Source organism: Pan paniscus, chromosome 9 (genome assembly GCF_029289425.2).
Source record: "Pan paniscus chromosome 9, NHGRI_mPanPan1-v2.0_pri, whole genome shotgun sequence".
NCBI classification, from domain to species: Eukaryota; Metazoa; Chordata; class Mammalia; order Primates; family Hominidae; genus Pan; species Pan paniscus.
In genome coordinates this window covers 64239101-64250656 of record NC_073258.2, presented here as the reverse complement: position 1 = coordinate 64250656, position 11556 = coordinate 64239101, and positions in this window count along the sequence as shown.

The following is an 11556-nucleotide window of genomic DNA, read 5'->3' as shown; positions in this document are numbered from 1 at the left end:
AAACAATCCTCATCCGCATTCTTTCTCTCCTTCCACCTTTACAAAATTGAGCGAGGTCAATCTAGCTTTCCAAATCCACTTGTAGTGGACTGAAAGGCAGTTCCCAAAAAGATACATCTTCATCCTAAACTCCAACACCTGGGAATATAACTGTAAATGATAAAAGAAGTGATTAAGTTAAGGGTTTTGAAATATATGAAAAAATCCTCAACATCAGTAATCATCAGGGAACTGCAAATCAAAACCACAAAGCGATACCATCTTACTCCTGCAAGAATGGTCATAATCAAAAAAATCAAAAAATAATAGATGTTGGTGTGGATGCAGTGAACAGGGAACACTTCTCCACTGCTGGTGGGAATATAAACTAGTACAGCCGCGATGGAAAACAGTGTGGAAATTCCTTAAAGAACTAAAAGTAGAACTACCATTTGATCCAGCAATCCCACTACTGGGTACCCAGAGGAAAAGTAGTCATTACACAAAAAAGATACCTGCACACCCATGTTCACAGCAGCACAATTCACAATTGCAAAAATGTGGAACCAACCTAAATGCCCATCAATCAACGAGTGGTTAAAGAAACTGTGGTACATATATACAATGGAATACTACTCAGCCATAAAAAGGAATGAATTAATGGCATTCACAGCAACCAGGATGGAACTGGAGACTATTATTCTAAGTGAAGGAACTCCGGAATGGAAAACCAAAATCATATGTTCTCACTCATAAGTGGGAGCTAAGCTATGAGAATGCAAAGGCATAAGAATGACACAATGGACTTTGGGGACTCAGAGGGAAAAAGTGGGAAGGAGGTGAGGGATAAAAGACCATAAATAGAGGTCAGTATACACTGCTCGGATGATGAGTGCACCAAAATCTCCCAAATCACCACTACAGAACTTATTCATGTCATGAAATACCACCTGTTCCCTAAAAACCTACGGAAATAAAAATTTTAAAAATAAAATTAATTAATTTTTTTAAAAACGTTAAGGGTTTTGAAGGGAGGAGCTCATCCTGGTTACCTGAGAGGGCTCTAAGTCCAGTGGAAAAATGTCCTGTGACCGTAAGGCAGTGGGAGATTCCACCCACAGCAGAGTAGACAGTGTGACCACAGAGGCAGAGATCGGAGAGTGCAGAGAGTGCGTCCAGAGGTCAAGGAAAGCCCAGAGCCACCAGAAGCTAGCAGAAAACCACAACTGATTCTGCCCGAGAAAACCTACAAAAGAAGTTGCAGCCCTGCCGACCCCCGCCCCCCTCCCAGCCCGTTGTAACCCTAACCCTAACCCTAATCCTAACACTAACCCTATCCCTTCATCAGGGACCAAGCAGGGCTCAGGAATGTCCACCGTACTATACCTTGGTGTTCAGGAATGTTACGTGATCACTCCTGTTTTTTTCCCAGCCACAAGGGCAGAGCTACCCAAGGCCATGGGAACCCACCTCTCACATCAGTGTGGCCTGAATGTGAGACATGGAATCAAAGGACATCATTTTGGAGCTTTAAGATTTGACTTCCCCGCTGGATTTTGGTCTTGCATGGGGCCTGTAGCCCCTTTGTTTTGGCCAGTTCCCCCCATTTGGAATGGGTGTATATACCCAATTCCTGTACCCCCACTGTTATCTAGGAAATAACTAACTTGCTTTTGATTTTACAGGCTCATAGGCAGAAGGGACTTGCCTTTTCTCAGATGAGACTTTGGACTATGGACTTTTGAGTTAATGTTGGAATGAGTTAAGACTTTGGGGGACTGTTGGGAAGGGATGATTGGTTTTGAAATGTGAAGACATGAAATTTGGGAGGGGCCAGGAGTGGAATGATACGGTTTTGCTGTATCCCCACCCAAATCTTGAACTGTAGCTCCCATAACTCCCACGTGTCATGGGAGAGACCCAGTAGGGGGTAACTGAATCATGGGGGTGGGCATTTCCCATGATAGTGATTTCATGATAGTGAATAAGTCTCACAAGATTTGATGGTTTTATAAAGGGGAGTTCCCCTGCACACACCCTCTCTTGCCTGCCGCCACGTAAGATGTGACTTTGTTTCTCCTTCATCTTCCACCATGATTGTGAGGCCTCCCCAGCCATGTGGAACTGCAAGTCCATTAAACCTCCTTTCCTTTATAAAGTACTCAGTCTTGGGTATCTGTATTGTCAGCATGAGAACAGACTAATACACTGTCCCCTCAATGGGACCTCACCCAAGAGGCTACCTGCGAGCAGAAGGTGACCCCAGCAGAAAGAGGCTTTTTTGGTAGTACCGGGCAGAGTGTGAGAGATCAGTTGGGCATCACTCACATCAAGAATGGTGTGAGGGCCGGGCACGGTGGCTCACGCCTGTAATCCCAGCACTTTGGGAGTCTGAGGTGGGCAGATCACCTGAGGTCGGGAGTTCAAGACCAGCCTGGCCAACATGGTGAAACCCCATCTCTACTAAATTGCAAAAATTAGCCACGTGTGGTGGTGCACACCCATAATCCCAGCTTCTAGGGAGGCCTAGGCAGGAGAATTGCTTGAACCCAGAAGGCAGAAGTTGCAGTGAGCCAAAACTGCACCACTGCACTCCAGCCTGGGTGACAGAGTGAGACTCCATCTCAAAAAAAAAAAAACAATGGTATGGGCAGAGTTCCTGGAGGGGGAAGCCCAGCAGTACACCCCACATGGATGACAAGAGCACAACTGAGGAGCCCTCTCCTCTTCCTTTCCTCCCTCCTCCCTTCCCAGACCCTGAAGGAGCTGAAGCAGCTGCTAGGAGTGGGAGGGGAGGTGAATCCGAGAGAGTGAGGACATTGGCCATACACCCGCTGCCCATCCCCCCAACCTTCCCCACTGCGGAAAGCCAGGCCTGGTCAGCTTGAATAGGAGAAGCTTTATATTGGATGGAAGATAAATATTTTTATTTAGATAGGACTGGGTTTATTTTCTTAACTTGACAAAAGCAGTTTCCTTTTTGCCCAACATTTTATAAGAATTTTCAAACATATAGAAAAGTTGAAAGAATAGTATAATAAATACCTATATATTCACCACCTAGATTCAAAACTTGTTAACATTGTGTGTATGTGTGTATACATGGTCTTGCAAAATCACTTGAAAGCAAGCTTCAGACACCATGACTCTTCATTCTTAAATCCTTCAATGTACATCTCCTAAAAGAATCAGACTTTTAATGTCTAAAATTGAAATTGATCTAATACCTGAAAAAAATGGGTAAACTATACTTAGCTGAAACATTTTCAAGGAGGGGTGCTATGGTTTGAATGTCCCCTCCAAAACTCATGTTGAAATTTAATTGCTATTGTGATGGTATTAACAGCTGGGGGCCCGGCACAGTGGCTCACACCTGTAATCCCAACACTTTGGGAGGCCAAGGCGGGTGGATCACCTGAGGTCAGGAGTTCAAGACCAGCCTGGCCAACATGGTGAAACCCCACCTCTACTAAAAATACAACAATTAGCTGAGTCTGGTGGCATGCGCCTGTAATCCCAGCTACTTGAGAGGCTGAGGCAGGAGAATCGCTTGAACCTGGGAGGTGGAGGTTGCAGTGAGCCAAGATCATGCCACTGCACTCCAGCCTGGGAGACAAGAGTGAAACTCCATCTGGGAAAAAAAAAAAAAAAAAACAGGTGGGAACTTGAAGATATGATTAGGTCATGAGGGCTCTGCCCTCATCAGTGGGTTAATGCTGTTCTCAGAGGAGTGGGTTAGTTATCCCGGAAGCAGGCTCCTGGTAAAAGGATAAGTTCAACCCCCAGTTCTGTCTGTGTCTCACACTCTCTCACCCTCTCTCACCATGTGATGCCTGCCACCATGTTATGATGCAGCACTAAGGCCATCACTAGATGCAGTACCATGCTCTTGGACTTCCCACCCTCCAGAACCATGAGCCAAATGAATCTCTTTTTTTATTTTTTTTTAAATTACCCAGTCTGTGGTATTCAGTTATAGGCAACAGAAAATGGACCAAGACAATGTAGGGAGAGAGAAACAACAGAGCAAGTGCAAGGATGGAGGCAGAAGAAAAATAAAAACTATACCCTACTTTGCACTCTACAAAATCCAGCCCATAAAATGACCCAGTTTCACAGAGATAAGACAATTTCAGATCATGACAGGTGCTATGAAGAAAGTCAAACAAGACAGAGGTGATAAGAGTAAGGCTAGAAGGTAAGGCAACATTGGAGTGGCTGGTAAGAAATGAAATCCCCAGAAAAAGAAGATGACATTTGAGATGAGACCTTGATGACAAGGACGACCTGGCAATGTAAGACAATCAGGAGAACAGCATTCGAGTCAGGGTAACCAATAAGGCCAAAGGCCTGGAGGCAAAAGGAGCATGGAGTAATATCTTGGTGAGGGAGAGGTGGCAGAAAGTACTGAGGGAGGAGAGGTGATCACAGACCAGATCCTGTTGGTCAAAAAGAGGAGTGTGGGGAGAATTTTAAGCAGCAGTGTGACTGATCTGACCTAGGTTTCTAGATGTTATGGCTGCTTAGAAGAAAAAGACTTGTTGGGAAGGGCCAAAGTGAAGCCGGGAGACCATCAAGGAGGCAGTTTGCAATCCTCCAGGTGAGAAAGTATGGTGGCTTGGACCAGGGTGGTAGCAGTGAGGTAAGCAGTATTGCTCTCCCCACTTTACAGATGAGGAAGCAGAGGCCCAGAGAAGCTAAGTGACTTGATGAAGCTCATGCAGCCCTTAGGTAGCAAGATGCTTAAAATGGTAAATTTTGTGTTATGAATATTGTATTACTTTTTATTGTAATGAAATATATACAACACAAAATTTACCATTTTAACAATTTTTAAGGGTACAATAAGTGGCATTAAGTATATTCACGATGTTGTGTGACCATGACTATTATCCATTTCCAGAAATTTTTCATCATCTCAAACAGAAACTCAGTACCCATTAAACCATAACTCCCCTTTTCCCCCTCTGTGAGCCCCTGGTAACTTCTGTTCTACTTTCTGTCTCTGAATCTACCTGTTCTATATACCTCCTATAAATGGAATCATAAAATATTTGTCCTTCTGTGCCAACTTATTTTCACTTAATGTTTTTGAGACTCATCCAGTTGTCATCGTTTTCTTCCATTTTAAGGCTGAATAATATTCCATTGTATGTTTTACCACATTGTGCTTATCCATTCATCTGTTGATGGAGGGCCGGGACTTTTACCAAGATGTCTGATTCCAACGCTATTCTGGTTGGCTCTGTTGAGCCCTGTGCAGTACCCGCTGTAGCCACCAGAGGGAGCAGAGGGAACACCAGGGGGGCGCACTGCAGGCACCGGGCGGTTTCTGGGAAGAAGAGGAACAGATCCAGCCTTTTGCACACAAAATCTTACACGCAGAAACCATGCAAATAGAGGGAAGCTGGCCGCCAGGAAAGCACCCAGACTATAGAATCGGCCACAAGTGGAAGAAAGGAGAAGGAAGGGTTAGGGCTGGAAGGAGCTGCCCCTGTGATCCTGGTCCAACCCCTAAAATGGAAACAGACGCCTCTGGCCACCCACAGTTTCCCTGCCAGCTGTCCTCAGCGTGAACAACCTCTGTGCTGAAGAGCTCAGGAGGGAGGCGGAGGGGGACTGGGTCCAGTAAGGCTCAGGTTCCCATTTCTGCCCTTCTCCAGCAGCGGCGTGACCTCCAACCTGTGGCTTGCACATTTTACGGATGAGGAAACTGGGACTTGGAGCTGTTGATTGTCCAGAGCAAGTGGAAGAAGCAAGATCTGAATGCCGCCACGTGCCTTGTGATTCTCTTCTCCAAGCTCAGCGCCCTGGTTTCTTCAGCCACATCTCATGATATGTGGTCTTTAGGACTCTTCCCCACCTCATCTGGTTGGCCAGCCTCCCTACAGGCGAAACGTACAAGGGTCTGTGGCTCTTGAGGCTGGTCTGACCACCGTGGCCTCCCTCCTCTGAGCACCCAGCCTCTAATAATGCTACCCAAGTTTGCCCTGGCTGGTTTTGGCAGCCACCTCATGTTGACTGAATTTCTGTCAGTTTCAATCCCTCGGCTTTTCTCACATGTGCTGTTGCTAAGCCATTTCTCCCCCACTGCATCCTTGTGCAGCTGGGTCTTTGGATGCGAGTCCAGGAACTGACATTTATCCCTGTCAAATTCATCTTGTTCATTCATCTGACAAACATTTGTTCAGTGCCCACGCCATACCAGGCACCAGGAATACAGGAACGAAAGACAAGGCTCCTGGCCTAAGGAGCTCACATTGGTATTCATCACAGCCGTAGCCACAGTGAGTGAGGGGCTACTGTGTGCCAGGCATACAGCCTCTGCTGGGTGCTCTATGTAGGCTGTCTTCTTAACCCTTACAGCACTGCAGTGTCAGTGGCACTGTCCCCATTTTGCAGATGGGAAAACCAGGGCTCAAAAGCTTTATGAGACTTGTCTGAAATTACATTGCCAGAAGGAAGCAGGCCCAGTATTCAACCTTCCAACTGCTTTGGATCTTGATTGTGTTCTCCTACTTAGACAACTTGTATCCCAGCTTTGGGTTCTCTGCAAACCTGATAAACTTTACTTCTCTGAATTTCATCAACAGCACTGATGAAGCTAAGATGAGATCAGAGCTCTGGGGTGGGCCACCAGTGCCCCCCTGCCCAAGATAAACAGCCATCTATGATTCTGAACGCTGTTGGTTCGGCAGATATGAATGCACGCAACAGTGAACTCCTGCCCTCACCCCCAGCACCAGGTTCCCTCCCCTGACAAGCAGCTATGTATATGGTTGCTGTCATTTTTATCATCAAACTGGTCCCTGCTGCTGAGTCCTCTACATGCAGGAGCTCAGCTGTGACTGGCCCTTGCCTTCATCATGATAAAGTTTCATCTGCCAATCCCCCTCCCCAGGAGGGACATGCAAGTCCAAGGACAAGGTTGGTGGGGGAGGGGAGCAGTTGAGGGGATTTCACAGGCTCTGAGTATCTTCCCTTGCATCTGTGACTTCTCTCCCATGCCGTCTGCTCCTGGAAGCTCAGCCCATCTTTATCATTAAGCTCTTCTGCCATGCTGAGGGAGACCAACTGCAGAGCAGGCCTGTGCAAGGGCTGTGGGCAGGAAATAAGGCAGGCAGAATACATGCACTACTTGGTGGGGGTAGGTATAAAATGGGCTCCAAGCTCCCAGCCAGGACCCAGGGGACACCATACTTCATGACAGAATTTGGGGTTACCACCTCACAGGATGATGTGCACTCCCCTCCTCACACCCCTATGAGCTTGCAACAATTATCATTCTGCCCATTTTTGCAGGCGAGAAAACAGGCCCAGCAAGTGTGGTCTGGGACAAAGCACTACCTCTGCTAAGAATGTTTCCTGAAAACAGATCTGGGATTTCCAGGGCCCCAAAGGACAGCAGAAAGCAGGGCCCTGCCATGGACACACCAGTGGAGATAAAAGGACTACCGATGATGGCGGTGACTCCAGAGTTTTAAAGACCCTTTGGACATTGTTGAAAACCTCCAGTCTAGCTTTTTGTGCCTGAAGAGCATCTGGGGAATATAAACTCACAAACTCCTGCCAAGGGTTCAGAGAGCAGCAAATACATCCTTCAGGAAGGCCCTGCCTTTGTGGCCTTATAGTTGGGTGGGGAGAAGGCAGATAGATAATAAGCAAGTGTGTCATTTCAGACAGTGATGAGTGCTATAAAGAGTGTACGGTGGTATAGAGAAAGCTGCTCTAGCTAGCATGGTCCAGGAAAGCCTCTCGGAGGAGGTGTGATTTGAGGAGCCAAGAAAGACCCAGCCTTGGAAACAATGAGAAAAGAGATGCTGAGTGGGAACGAGGCTCTCCACCCAAAGCATGGATGGCATAACAGGGAGGAGACCTCATAGCTCAGATAGGAGATCCCAATTGGAAAGCGGTGGGAAGGTGTCCCAGGAAGCCTGACACCTGTCCCCTCCATTCTTCCTTCATTCTCCAAAGCAATGCTCTGTGTCTTCTCCATTTCCTCCCATCTTCAAAATCCATTTCTGCATAAGGCCTAGCCCAGAGCAGGTGCTGGATGTTTGCTCGGTGAATAAACTCCTGAAGGCCAGCAAGGAGGAACTGTGAGGACGAATCAGAGGAGATCCTACCTTCGTCTGCATGGAATCACTTGAGGGAGTTGACCCCTTTAGGGGGTTCAAGCAGAAAAGACAAAGGGATTCCAGAAGGTGGGAGGAGGGGTCGCCTACACAATTGGAAAATTTCACACAAAAGTCCAGATTTCAAGCTATTTTTAAAATATCTGAAGATCTGGCAACTGAAGCCTGCATATCCCCATGGCAACACCAGCTGGTGCTGAGCGGGCCGCTGCCCCCTTCAGACTGGACATGCGCTCTGCAACTCCCCGTGGCCCCACGCTCCCTTTCGCTGGCACTTGGCCCACCTCACTTGGCCACATCACCTGGCCCCCTGAGTTGAGTTGGCCAACCCTGGCTTAAGACATCGGATGAACAGAAAGCCGTGCTGGGACATGGGGACAGTGGCATGTGTCCCCTCCGCCTGCTGCTAAGGAGCGTCAGCCTGGGGTCCCGCCCTTGAGTTCTTAGGCAGGTGTCTGGTGTGAGGAAGCTCCGGGATCCACATAATCCGTTCCCTGCGCTGGGTTCTTTGCCAGGTGGCGTGAGGGCTCCAAAATGCAATCACACCCTCCTGAGGCAAGAGGTGCCGTTCCGGTGCACACCAGAAGGGGGCGACTCTCCCGGCCGTGCCTTCAGAGCTGCCCATGAGGGCATTTCCTAGCCTTGCCCTGGCAGCTGGAGCACAGCCCTCGGAGCGTCCTGTGTCCCTGCACTGTGCCACTTAGGGTGGCAGCTGAGACCCAGGCTGCCTGGCAACATGATGGGCTCGACCAGAATTAGCTGGGCCAGGGCCGCCTCCAAGGGCCCAGGGAGGGCCTCAAGAAGCCCACCCACATGGAAGGGCTTTCGGCCCGTGCCCCAGGAGCTGGAGAGCACTCCTCCTGTTCTGGCCTCTCTTCCTCCTCCTCTGCTGGGAGTGTCGGGCCTTGCTGAGGCCTGTGCCCTCAGGGCTGACCCTGTAATTAAATACTGTGTGCTCGGCACTGGTCTCAGGCTTTATACACTTTTATTTAAAACCCCAACAATCCCATAGGTAGGTTTTATTCCCCATTTTGCAGTTACGAGTGACGAAACTGAGGCTTAGGCGGGCATCACTACGCAGCTAACCAGACATAGAGTCGAGATTCAAATTCAGGCTTGTGCGGCTGGGCACGGTGGCTCATGCCTGCAATCCCAGCACTCTGGGAGGCCGAGGCAGGCGGATCACCTGAGGTCAGGAGTTCGAGACCAGCCTGACCAACATGGAGAAACCCCCGTCTCTACTAAAAATACAAAATTAGCTGGGCATGGTGGCTCATGCCTGTAATCCTAGCTACTCGGGAGGCTGAGGCAGGAGAATCACTGGAACCTGGGAGACGGAGGTTGTGGTGAGCCGAGATTGAGCCATTGCACTCCAGCCTGGGCAACAAGAGCAAGACTCCCCCTCAAAAAAAAAAAAAAAAAAATTCAGGCCTGCAGAATCCTCATTCCCTGAACTGCCTCACTCCCATAAAGGAAACTTTAGAATCAGCCTGTGAAGGGAGAGAGAGATTGGGGTTTCAGGGCAGAGGACATCCCATGGCAGGTCAAGCCTGAAACCACCATACAGAGGCCACCAAATCTGTTAGAACCACCCAAGCACAGGGGCTGAATCTGGAGTCCCTAATAAGTCACTGACGAAGCCACGGGCTGAGAGGCCCCCAGTCAGCCACCAGAGAGGAATAGCTCCTGGCCCTTGGGAATTTACGGAATGTCTCGCCATCCCTGCCAGGGGCCGCAGTCTGGGGAGCAGGACAGGGGCCCACACGTGCTGCAGAACTGCCTGGAACCACCCTGGAGAGGGTGATGAGTGGGCAGCCAGCAGGCAGCAGCCACAGCAGGAGCAGGGGCACAAATGGCCCCATGGAAGTTTCATGACAGGTGAGAGACCCAGAATCTGCACAAAGTAAAGCTAGGCACCACTGAGTGTGACTCGGTGAGACCCTGGAGCCTCACGGGTCACAAGCCTCAGGAGCTTCCCCACTCCCACCCCCAGGAGGACAGAGAAGCCCAGGGGATTATTGGCCCCTCTGAGACTATTGCAGAGATGTCCCAGCCCCTGAGACCAAGGCCACCACCCTGGATGGAAGAGAAATTCTGCCCAAGCTGCTTCATCCATTTTACCTCCCATTTCCCCCCAACACACCTTACACTCACATCCCTGGGTTGGCAGGTCCCTCTCCAGTTTCATCTTTTGATCCCCACCCTCAACATCCAAGTTCAGTGTAAAGGCCACCTTCTCCAGGCAGCCCACCCTGATCCCATTCCCCAAACCTGGTCATTATTACCCTCTCCTTTGACCCCTGGAATGTGTGGACTTCTCCCATGACATTGAGGTCATCTCCTTCATGCTATGATTGTTTCTGGGCTGCTGCCTCCTCTGAGGCTGGAGGGTAGGGCAGGCGCCATAGCTCCTAGAATGGGGCCTCAGATGTACAAGCCCATGGCACACATTGGATGGAGGGAGGGATGGACGGATGAATGAACGGATGGACAGATGAATGGGCAGATGGACAGACAAATGAGTGAGCAGCTAGGAGGGTTGATGCTCCTTTATACATTGATCTTATGAACCCAATATATTGTTTGAATAAAAGGTTTCTGGTGCTTTTTTTAAAAAAGCCACTTAACTAATGAAGAGAAACAAGAGGCACAGAGAGTGATTTGTCCAAGGTCATATAACAAGTGCATCACACAATTCCTGATATCACTAATCCAATCACATCCATTAGGGGCTGGGGGGCGCTGCCCGGATGCAGCTGCCCCTGGCTGGGCAGTTCAGATATGTATACTCTGGCTTAACTCCAGCAGCCTCAGTGGGGAGTCACCAGGCTCCTTTAAACAACATTCCACTAGGACAGGAACAGATGGATAACCCAAGCCAATTAGGAACCAGAAAATCTCCAAGAGGGCAAATGCCCAAAACAGGGGGAGCTCAGGGCGGCAGCCCAGCTCACTGCAAGCCTCACAGTCGAAAACCTTCCTAAAACAACCCCTTGGCTGCCTTGGAGCATAATTTAATCTTCCTTTGATGACTCCAGATCTCGCCCTGCCTCAGGCCACTCTGAGAACATCAATAACTGCTGGGCCCAGGTGGGAAGCCGAGGGGCGGGGCTGGACCCAGGTTGACCAGCTGACCCTGCCCTGCGGTAGGAGGGAAGCTCAGTCTGGACCCTAGGGGCTGGATACTGCCTTGGTGGAGAGGGGGGCCCAGGAGGAGAATGGAAAGCCCTCCCCAACCAAGAAGGGGAGCCCTAAGGGGGCCCCTCCCTAGGGCAGCTCCCAGGGGTTTCTGGAGGTAGGAACAGAGAGGTAAAGGCAGGCAGGAGTGATGTTGAAGACCAGCCTAGGTGACTTTTTTTTTTTTTTTTTTTTTTTTTTGAGACGTAGTCTTGCTCTGTCACCAAGGCTGGAGTGCAGTGGCACGATCTTGGCTCACTGCAAC